This window comes from Fulmarus glacialis, unplaced genomic scaffold (genome assembly GCF_000690835.1).
Source record: "Fulmarus glacialis isolate BGI_N327 unplaced genomic scaffold, ASM69083v1 scaffold5978, whole genome shotgun sequence".
NCBI lineage: Eukaryota > Metazoa > Chordata > Aves > Procellariiformes > Procellariidae > Fulmarus > Fulmarus glacialis.
Window position 1 is genome coordinate 14,763 of NW_009227476.1, and position 10,935 is coordinate 25,697.

The window sequence follows — 10,935 nt, forward strand, 5'->3', positions numbered from 1 at the left end:
CCCATTTGCAATTACACCAGTTCCTCCCCTCCAAAAGCTCCAACACACAGACAAGAGAAGAACTGGAGGTCCCTGATCTATGTAGTTTTACAACCAGGACCTTGGGACAGCCCAGCAATAGCCACAAGCACATCAACATGGGGACACAGACCACACCCTGAGCATATTCTTACGAGTCACTTGAGCCTTTCTGTAAATTCCTTAAAGGCCTGTGTGCTGTAGAGCTGTGTGACCTTCATTTCCTGGATTAATTTCTAGCGTAGATTAAAGTGAAGCATTCAAAATTCATCTTCATGTACAGCTTGCACATGCCTAAAGAAACCAGGCAGTGTGTACCTGTACCAGCTCTCACGAAAGCTTATCATCCTGGATTCATTTCTAGAGTAGATTAAAGTAAAGCATTCAAAATTCATCTTAATTACAGCTTGCACATGCCTAAAGAAACCAGGCAGTGTGTACCTGTACCAGCTCTCACGAAAGCTTATCAACCAATAAATATTTTAACTGCTTACATCTGTAACTAGTTCAGATTTGAATTTTTTCTTTTGAAAAAAAATGAGGTTGCTTCATGAACTTGAAGTTGTTAGCAAAGTATAACGTATGGTCCTGTAATCTGATGTCCTCTGTTACACAAAGTCATTTCTCCCAGCACCTTTGGTAAGGAAGGCAGTAAGAGTTGTTCTTCATTATCCAAGTAAGCACGTGTACTGTTGATAATCTGTTTTATATTCCCAGGAGGTGCTGGACAAAATGAGGTTGATTCCTATTCTACCATAAACTTTGCCTTTATTTTTAAGGGGTATTAACAAAAGTGTAGCCTTTGCCTTTGTGTTCTTCTGAGCTCAGCCGTTCCCAGGCATCCTCTTTGCAAAGCTTCCTCCTTTGTCTTACAGACAGCATTTCTTTATAAAACAACAAGCAACACTTGTCATTCAGCTCACCAGCCCTTTTCATGTGGCCTGATTTTACTCACGTGCAACTCCTCAATTTTACCTTTGGAAGGACTGCCCTCTAGAGCATGAACAATATCTTCCCTTTTGTCTATGTATTAAGTGTGAAGATGGACTAATTGTTTTTTTTAATCACAAGGAAACTAAACCTACATCTCAATAAACCCAGCAGTGGAAAAATTACCTGCCTGCTCTTCAAACTCCTTCTAAAAACACCTTGTACCACAGCTGAAACCAGCACCTTTGTCAAGATGGGTATTGCACTAAAATAAAACAACGATAAAACCACCCTAAAACATTCTGAAATGACTATTGCTTGCTTTCAGCATATGAATTCTTTTTGGCCACATATGATACCAAGAGCATGCAAGGAACTAGATTTACAACAATTATGTCAACTAAATCTTGAATTGTGCTTATATGCCTTCTAGAGCTATTGTCCACATACAGGTGCCATCAAGACAGAGTCTAATCCAAGTGAATGAGCCTGTTTGAGCATGGTTATCTCAGCTTGGATAACATGCTTTTTTCCACATTTATTTGGGGCTGTCAGGCACAATACAGTGCCCAGAGACATTCCTGTCGTAACAGCCTCTCTCTCGTAGCTATGTCACAAAAGAATAAAACCACTTTTTTTTTTTGCGCATTCGTAGTACCTTTTCAGACCGGTTCTTTGCGTTCCGGGGGTTATTGATTGTAGCCTCTGGAGCTTTTAATGGCTCATTCCCTTTCTGTTTTCTCCACATAGTGGGATCAAGATACCATGCTCCGTATCTGACCATCTCCCATTTTGTTTGGGAAGGGACCTGCAAAAACACTGTTGCAGTGTTCTGTAATCATGTTGGCATTTGTCCTTCATGCCATAGGCTGTACAGACACTGTCCCAGAATCTGAATACTACCTCTGAAGGGTCAACCAGGGATGAGCTTGTACCCTAAAATTATACAATAGAAAGGTGGTGGCTGATGCGAATGTCTGACTAGCAATTTTTTCCCTTTTTCCTCACAAAGGCAAACAGTATTAAAAGCTGCTTCTGGGAATCACTGCACTCAAATCATCTGACAATCTTTTTTTTTAGAAACTGGTTTTTATGAGAACCTGGGAAGGAATTCTGTGAGGTTCATACTTCGGTAATCAGAGACTGAATAAATGTTTTTCTGTTTCAAAATCAAATTTCTGAACATGGAAAAAACCTAGCTACAGGGTTGGAGAAATGCAAACTTTCAGTTAAGCCAGAACTGGCCCAACTTCAACCTCTAACCTAAAATCCTCCAGCAAATATTTTCCCTAAAATCCTCCTCCAATTTTGACTTCAACCATATATGGTCTCTGATTATGTATTCAATGATTAAAAAAAGATACAGCAAGAAAAGCAGGTAATGGGAAAGGTAGGGACTGGAAGGTCATAGCCCTATGCTTCAGCTTCTTCTAGTTGTTGACACCTCCACCAGTCCCCCTGCTCTCCTACATCAGTGCCACAGGGAGTCGGGACTGAGGACTTCATGAAGCTCCAACCGTAACATCTAACAAACCACATCTTGAGATGAGTCAGACATGATGTCCTTCACCTAATCCATTTTTTTTAGATTTACAATAGCAGTTGCATGCTAGATTAGTTTCCTGTTCCGACTCTCTGAAGAAGCAGTGTTTAACCAGGATTATGAAATCATTACCTTTGGGGAGATACTTTTTTCCAAGCATGGATAGAGCACTAAGAGATGCTGGTTCAGAGAGCACTCTACCCATGCAACATAATCCCTCTTGGCTTGCTGCGGTGGGCTGAGCTCGGAAATACAGGCCTGCGTTTCGGCACACTTCTTCCTTTTCTTCCACAGAGCTGTGGACAAAGATTTCAGTGTGCTGTTTTGAAGGGTAATTGCGACAGGCTGTTTTCTACCATAAACAATCATGTTATCAGATGAAGGAAGAAAGCTATCTCTGAAGTCATCTAGACCTTTTTTCAGGTACATCCAAGCGCTGACCATTAAAGGAGTCCCAGAACCTCAGTCTGCTTTCTCGAAAGTCCTTTTAAGACATTTCCTTCCTTCTGTAAGCAAATTACATTAAGCAGAGCTTAAAGGCTGTATTCTAATGAAAAAGACTGGAGTACATTTAGAGTACAAGTGGATATTCAACTCCAAGCACATTTACCCACACGGGCCAGCAGTTTGCTGCTACTCAGCTTTTGAGAAAATCTTATAAAACACTGACTTAATCTGTATGAAGGACAAAACCCATCATTTCCAGCTCACAGAAAATCCTGGCATTTCAAAAATTGGTTTATCAACAAAAAAAAGTTAGAGCTTCTGCTTCAAGACTTATTTTATACATATGTATATTGCTTCAACAACATAAAAATACTTGAAAGTTTAGTTTTGACGTTCCCACCATTACAATGTAAATTATATTATACCATGTGTATAGTCAGAATCATAGTCAAAATAACGTTTTGATAAAATTGTCAGATCCAGACAGAATCCAGGTCAGCACTTTGACAGCCAACTCTTCCATCAATCATTTCTAGCTAGCTGTACGTTCAAGACCGCCAGCATTCCTCACAAATGCTTCATTTCAGTTGACCACAACTTTCCCAGCTTTCCGCCACTCCACATTTCATTTGTGGCCTACCAATTAGTTTAATGTTTCAGGCAAAAAAGCTTTGGCAGTTTCAGAGAATGACTTGAGTCGGTAGCTGAACTAACCTTCATTTTCCAGAGCTTGCAGATACAGTGTCTAACCTGACTGAACAAAACTGGTCAAGGCATTACCAGACATAGCACTCAGGATAGAGGCTTAGCAAGCTTTTCCAACCCTTGCTGTAATGCTGAATATACTTTCTTTACAGTTCTCACATTTATATCGCATAACAAGGGTTTGGGAGGTGTGGCAAACCACTGAAAAGAGAAAGGATTTGCAATTACTTGTCAACAACTTCAAAACCCGTAACTTCAGCACTATTTCCATTGCCATTGGCTAGTTTTTGTAAATCAAAGACTTAAAACTCAGCTATCAAGTATAATTTGAGAAGGAAGAGTTAGAGTTGTTTTCTACTTCTACTCTGTAGTCCTCATAAGACATTAGAAAGTGTTAGTTTGAAGACAATACCTTTGGGGTATTTAAGCAACCATTAGAAAAGCAGTTTGTCATTTCAAACAAGTCTTTGCCATTTGGTAACTATTCAGGACATACTGGTTTTGACCTTTAAAAATTGATTTGCAAAAAACTTACTCCCTTCAGATGATTCAATACAGCAATGCATGTGTGTTGCCAGCAAAGGAATGCCACTGCATGCAAAGCTGAGACTGAAAATCCTCTAGTGCCACACAGATTGCTTTACATCAGCAGAATCAACTGGGATTGTTTTTCTCCCACTAGAGCTGCCAATGACTGAGCATTTATCAAGGCTATGACTCTAACATCCCCCTACTTTGTTGAACAACAAGACACAGTTACTACGTCTCAGTCTGCAAATATTTTATAAATCTCTAACATAATCCAGAAATAATTATTTCTGTTGGGCTTTGAGACTTGCTTCTTTTTCTTAAAGGAAAGGAGCACTGACCCTCTTCTGAATTACAAAAATGCAAGAATTAAGTCAAGGAAGACAATTCCCTGCAGCAACTTAGAATTTACATAGAATTTTTACATAGCATTTTAATGAGATATGAGCCATCAAATACACTATATGAATTTAAGTAAAACCTCCCAGACATTCTGAAAACTCTACTCAAACTCTACAGCTCCTGATGGGAGAAGAAAAGATGGGGGCTGACTGCAGTAAGGTAAGCTGTATTTTTCTGCTTTCCCAGTTGTTGCAGTCCAGTACAGAAGTGCTTTTCCCAAATCCATCTAAGGGCTCACAGCCTCTGCTCCTTGCAAAAAGAGCCATACAGGTTAAGAGCTTGTTTGTAGCAGAAGTGCCAGCACAAGCATTTATTATAGATAACCACTGACCTAGATAACCTGCTAAGACTGAGAGAAATCTAGGTGTGGGCAAAACAGAACAAATAGCTGCTCATCTCCAAATTCCCAACCTATAATCACAGAAAATTTTATTCCATCCATGAACACTTCAACCCCAAATGCTGCTTAATTCATTGAATTAGTCAGTAATAAGTAATCTGCAGAGAAATGTGTTTGTGCCTTAACAGTGAACTAAGTAACATCTTTCCTTCTTTGATTTAGTTTCCAACAGAATCAAACTTCCTGATTTACCTTAAGAACAAAAAACACTTTGAAAGTAAAGTGTTTTGGTTTTTTTAGGTCATACTTAACCCATGTATTAACTGTGCACAAAAAGGAAAACTATTGAAAGAATTATCATAGAAAGTTTTTACAATAACTTTCTTAGATAGTTTTTCCATACTTAAAAAGAGTTAAACAAAAAAGGAAGGAAGGAAAACCCAAGCTTATTCTTTATAATCCCAAGAACACCTACACTCATGTTTAGGAGCTTCATATAAAAATAAAGTATTTCCTAAAAAACAGTTTTTCACTTTGTATTAAATATAAACCACAAAAAACTTCAGCTCATAATCCTTAAAAAGAAAAGCTAAAGCTTAGTGAATAGATACACAACTAAGAAAATACTGTAAAATAAAAAAAAATTTAATTTTTCACTTTTTAATAGTTAGAACTGTTTTTTTAGAAAACCTCAGAAATATTTTGTATGTTTCATGTTAATTAAACAATCCTACTTGCAGCAAGTGTATGATTCACTCCATAGATTCCTCTCAAAAAAACACAAAAAGTAAAACTTGCACTTTTTTCTTTACAAGAAATAAATAGTTTCACTGAAAAAAAAACCCCACCACCAAAAAAATAAGAACAAACAGGCCTTTCCCCCGTGAATTTAAGCATTCCTGGCTTGATTAGCTCATGGAAATCAGACCAATGAGTGTGCAGGAGGGAAAGGGCTTGGGTTATAAATGCTCACACTGGGTAGTTTGCTTTCTAAATGGTTTTTTTTTCTTTGAAGCAAGCAAGCAAGTAATAGGAAAACTTCTGTGATGATCCTTTTTTTGCTTTAATGTGAACAGATTTTTTAATTCATCCTGTGTTTTGTGCTGATTAAAAGTCAATGTAAGTATATAGAGTGCATTTTAGATGTTTTTTATTACTGTGAAATAACTGAAAAAAAAGAAATAATAATTGCATAGCAACTTAAATTTAGTGTTTGCTTAAACAATAAAAATATTAGTGAGTTTTTTTTTCATTGAAGACACTATAAAGGGTTTTTTGAATTACCTATTTAAGCATAAGTGTTTCTAAAAGGAAAAGCAATTCAGGTGTAAACAACAACTTCACAAGTGAGCTACTTTATATTTATGATAAGTCTATGGATTGGCTTTTTATTACAAAAAACTGCGATTTTTCTAGTTCTATATAGGAAGCATAGCTTTTTTACAAACAAAAGATATAATGTTGTTTCTACAGAGATAATAATAAAAATTAATAGTTTACAATATGAATATTTTAATATTATATGAGTAAAGATTGTTTCTTGCGTGGTTGCTTCTAATAACATCATTACTTCTGAACTTTCCTAAAGCGTTTTTTTAGTAAGTCAGTGACTTATACCTGTGTTAGAGTGGTTTAGTTTTAACTTCACTTGTTTTTTTGCTTATTTGTTTAAAGAACACCTGTGTAGTTCTACTTTGCTTTTTACAAAACTTGATCTATGATGATGTGCGAGTTGAGTGCTGAGTCTGTTAATTTCAGTGCCCAACTGAAGTCTTCAATAGAGCAAAGATGCCTGAAAGCAGAAGCTAAGCATGTCAAGATGCTAATGAATAAACAGTAAGGTAAGTATATGAAATGTTCAACATACATGTAAGTTCTGCTCTTACATCTGTAGTCATTTCAGACTCAAACTGAAGCAAAAACTAATTTCTAGGCAGCTCTGCAGACATTTAAAGATTGATATGCTTTAATTGGCTTAATTGAGGTACAGCACAACCTATTGTCCCAGCATAGAATGTCCCTTTTGAAATCAGCTCCCTTGAAGTGTTTGGGAACAAGAGCAGGTGATAGGAAAAATATTATTTTCCCTTACTGTCTGGGTGTTGCCAGACAGGGATTTCTCCATGTGGCAGCAGCAGGCAGACATGAGAAGAAAGGTATTCATGGAGGGCTTGCTGGCAACTTGACAGTTAAGCTTCTATTGACTGCTACCTGTGGCAGCATCCAGCCCTTCAGGCTTAGGCTATGCTCTAGCAAGTGTTTGTACTTGATGAAAGTGCAAATGGACACTGAAAAGAAAGGATTAATTTTCTGTTATGTTATTCTCTCTGCACTAGGACTTTGAGTGAGTGACCAGAAGAGACGTTAGACTACCATTATGGGTCTACAGTGTCCCTGCCGGCAGCAAGTGAGCACATATTTCCCCATCAGCTCTGCCCAGCTTTCTGACCAAATGCTGAGGCTGTACTTCATTTTCAGTGTACTAAAAATCTCCTGGTACCTGCAATGTCAGTGGTCCATAACAGCTGAAGCATGTCTTGGCAGGCACTGTGCATGGATGTGCTTCCTACACAGAAATCCAACTGTTGCAACGCTTTCAGGAAAGGCAGAACTAACCTGAACTAGTAGTTTCAGGTTGCCACTAGCAACCTGCTAGCAAATATGTGCTTAGGTGGTTACAGTTGGCTGTGATATTGTTACCATCATAATCAAAAGCCTTTTAGTGAGGAAAATCTTGGCTTTCTTTACATGAGAAGTAATATTAATAATTTTGGACCCCTAACAATGCTATGTTTGATCCTTAATTTTCTTTTGCTACTCAATATCTGACTGTATATAAGACTAATTATTGGATTGGGGTTATTTAGTAATAATTTAGAAGAATAATATATAAAATAATAATGAAAATCTCTGTTCTACAGTGTAAATAAGCAATTACCTAAAGGGAATATAATAAGCCATACAATTTAAGAGCCAAGCTTTCTATTTCTTGTTTTAAAGGTAAACTAATAAAAGACACTGAACTAGAAATTTCTTTTTGTCCTTATTGAGGCTTCATATTTAATACTGACCACTTCTATGTACTCATTATTTGAGATGTATTGTGAAATCATTTCCCTGAAAGCAGGAGGGGGAGGGACTATCACTTGTAAGGAGCTTTGGATGCTGTTCTCCTTGTACTACTTGAACCAGAAGCAGTCCTCCCTTACCCTGCAGTGCAAGGGCCTGAGGAAAATAACCTGCAGCTGTCAATTTGATGGTGAACAGCTGGGGAGGGAACAAGAGTGCAGGTGTGAGCTGTTGGTGTTCAACTACTCTCGTTGTTAGAGCAAGGGTGACCAAGTGTCATTGCCCATGTACTATGGGTCAGGCAGATAAAGAGGAAAAGGCAAGGTCTGTGGGGAATAAGCTGCACTTGGTAACACAAATGAATTTTTCAACTCTTTCTCCTGTTGCTCTGAGTTTAATCAAATTAATCAGGGTGTGTAGCGCTCATCAGCTGTCCTGAACCCTAACAGTGGTTGAGCACTGTTCATACAGAAGAACAGTCATCCCTGCTCTGTTTAAACTGGGACTGATTTAACTCAATCTGGTCCATTAGAGCTGGCCACAAGTGTTAGCCCTTTGCCCAAATCCTCCCATCTTTTCCCAGGGAATATGCTGCATGTGGAGAAACATCCTGATGTCTTGTGTGTTGCTACATGCTTCTGCCAAACCCTTCCCCTGCAACTACCAGAATGGTCTACTGTCAGGTCCTGCTGTGCATGTCTAGCCTTAAGATGGGGAAAGCAAGGGTGTTTCATATTCAGTGAAAAGACTTGATATGCTTCACCTATTGTTTCAGACTGTGTGTACAACCAGGTTTGTAAATGCCCTCATCACTTACAGCACCAGGGTGAATGAGATCTAACCGGTCCTGATGAGAATGAAGTTCAGCATGCAAGTTCCATGGTGCTTTTGTGAAACAAGCTAAATCCCTCAATTGTGTTGTGGAGACTGTGCAGCCTGATCTGTTAGCAGCTGCTGTCCAGGTTTTTTTCCTATCAAGGGGGTCCATATAAGAGGAGAGTTGCCTCCTCCTGTCAAGGGGCTAGCGAGAGCACCTCTGTTGCTTTCCTTGTGGCAGAGATATGGTCAATACACCTTTTAATTGCTTTGAAACGGGTATGTACTTCAGTAGCTTATTGGAGCTTGATGCAAAGTATTTTATGTCAGTAACATCATTTCTATTTTAAGTGTGATATGTTTTACCAGGATCAAGATGCCTTCTCTTGAGCAACTTATCACTGCTCAGGAGCAGGAATAGTAATACTACTGTCGGGCATCATTTTATTCATATTCCTGCATGCACATGACACTTTTTCAGTATTATTTAGGCTACTGTCAGTAAAGTGAATTAAGTGTATCCCTAGAAAAGCCATTAAAAGCTAGCTTTTTTAGAGAGCTAGCAACACTTACTGCTTGCACAGCAACCCTATGCCAGTTTTCTTAGGCCATTGCTTCAAGAAAAGAGATAGTGACTCTTCCCAAGGGCTGGGTGAATCTCTTCGCGTGGCAGCCCACTGCCCAAAAATGGCTCATCTCACCACACACAAAGCACTCTGTGATGCACAAAGGCACTAATGCTCCTATGGATGAGTGTGACCCTGTCTTGGGGTTTTAAATCATAGGTGTGTTGTTAGCAGCAAGCATGGGCTGTGCGTGTACTCGCTTAGTACTTAAACTTACTTTGATTCTTAATCTTCAGTGTATTTCAACACCAAATGAAAGCAAGTACTCAAACCTACAGGAGAAGACCTGAGTAAACAGTTCTTACTAGTTTTTGCTTCTCCTTGGCAGTGATTGTTTGGGAGTTTACTTGGAATACTGCCTTCCAGCTAATTTCTTCCCTGAGTCCCTCTGCACAGGGAAGTCCCTCAACTGGCTGCCTGAGCAGGCAATGTAAATTGGTCCCTTTCTAAGCAGGACGGAAAGTGAAACTTCGCCCTGGCTTTGTTGTTAATGACAAGTGAGCAACTTCATTGAAAAGGGAATCCATGAGGTCAGCTGTCTACTAGGCTTTCTTCTCACACTGTGAAACCCCTACTCGGTTTGGCGGGTAGGACATTACCCCAGACCAATAAGTATGGAGTAAGGAAAAAAGCTTAGAGTAGAAATATATGCTGGGAAACATGTCCATAGTGGTGGTTTTTTTTTCCTGACTTTGAGAGGTGTTCAAGAATACTACAGAAAAATGCTTATTCTGACCATCATAAATAAAATATTTTTTCTTGTTCTCTGCTCCATGCCTGTGATTTTCAGTGCAATTCAAGGTAAGAGAAGAGATTTTAATGTATTTGTAGCACTGACCAAGGCTGATTTGTACTTACTTGTGATGCTTTATAGAGCTGTAAAGTCTGGTTGAAGACAGACACATAAATGAAGAATTAACACCTCATTTCTAGGTCTAAACCTGTGATTTCATGTAACAATTCCTAGTGCAAGAAATCAGGTTAACGAGGTGCTTACCTCCTCACCCACATTTATTGGCTGTTATTAGTTTTCCCTTCCCATATATAACTTGATTGCTTGGCCAGTCTGTGAGTGTAAATAGAAACAATTGCTTCAGTAAGAAGTAGGAATGCAGAGCTGATGATCGGGTGAGATTTTTTTTTTTTAAACTAGTTTGTCTGACAAAGGAGCTATAATTTTGAAGCGTAACATTTTTTAAAGAAGCATTGTATTTGTCATGTTATTTCCTGCAGGTATCTAGGCATCTGGTGAAAAGGCAGGGCACTTGCTTCATCAGTCATGAATAGGGAGCAAGGTATGCTTTGGAACTACCTATGTTCTATGGGACAAAATAAGGTCTTTGGCTTTTTTTTTTTCCTAGGGAACTTGTATTTCCAGGGAAGATTGTACTTCTGCACCCAGAAAGGTAACCACCAAATTAGGGTATGTGATCCAGCCAGGGTGAGGGCAGGGTCACTGTGTTGGACTGATATCATGCAAGCGAGGGGGAGAAATCAATCGGAAAACTGCA